Below are 525 nucleotides of genomic sequence, written 5' to 3'. Positions count from 1 at the left end.
TCATATTGTCTCTATAATCAAATACAGAATATAATATTCAACACTTATAATAATCATAGCAAGTTATTACGACACTTAGCATTAGATTTTTTAGGGTGTGACTTTGAGAATATGTACTTGAATTAATTCGTCTACGAAAGGATTCAACGTCCGTGTTAAGCGAAGAGAGTTCGAGGCCGCTGGTGGAGTAGCAATCTTGCTGGAATCTCGATTTTACGCCAGATGAAGTTCATTGCTATCGATGCTATATTATTTGTGAGGTAACATATATATTTTACCTATGATGACATTGAAATTATCTAATGCTTCTAATCATAGATCAAGTATTTGACAAAAAAATGTACCGTATTTTAGATCACGGATGCCTTGTATTCTAGGTCGCAATGCCAAGCAATTATTTCCATTAATGTTCCATTTCCCTTTCGTGAATTTATTTTGTAAGTCAGGTTCTTGTGCCGAGTTTCACAGAAGCTAGTTCCTGATCTAGTGTTATCTAATAGAATTATTATGTGCTCTGGTAGCAAC

The 525-nt window shown here is 34.3% G+C and overlaps 1 pseudogene; it reads right to left on the bottom strand.

The window, feature by feature from the left end:
- Window positions 1–525, bottom strand: part of LOC119586648 — a 107,344-nt pseudogene that overhangs the window by 4,058 nt on the left and 102,761 nt on the right.

This window comes from Penaeus monodon, chromosome 21, assembly GCF_015228065.2.
Source record: "Penaeus monodon isolate SGIC_2016 chromosome 21, NSTDA_Pmon_1, whole genome shotgun sequence".
Classification (NCBI taxonomy): domain Eukaryota; kingdom Metazoa; phylum Arthropoda; class Malacostraca; order Decapoda; family Penaeidae; genus Penaeus; species Penaeus monodon.
The sequence above is the reverse complement of the archived record's forward strand: the minus strand, read 5'-3'. Positions and strand labels throughout refer to the sequence as shown.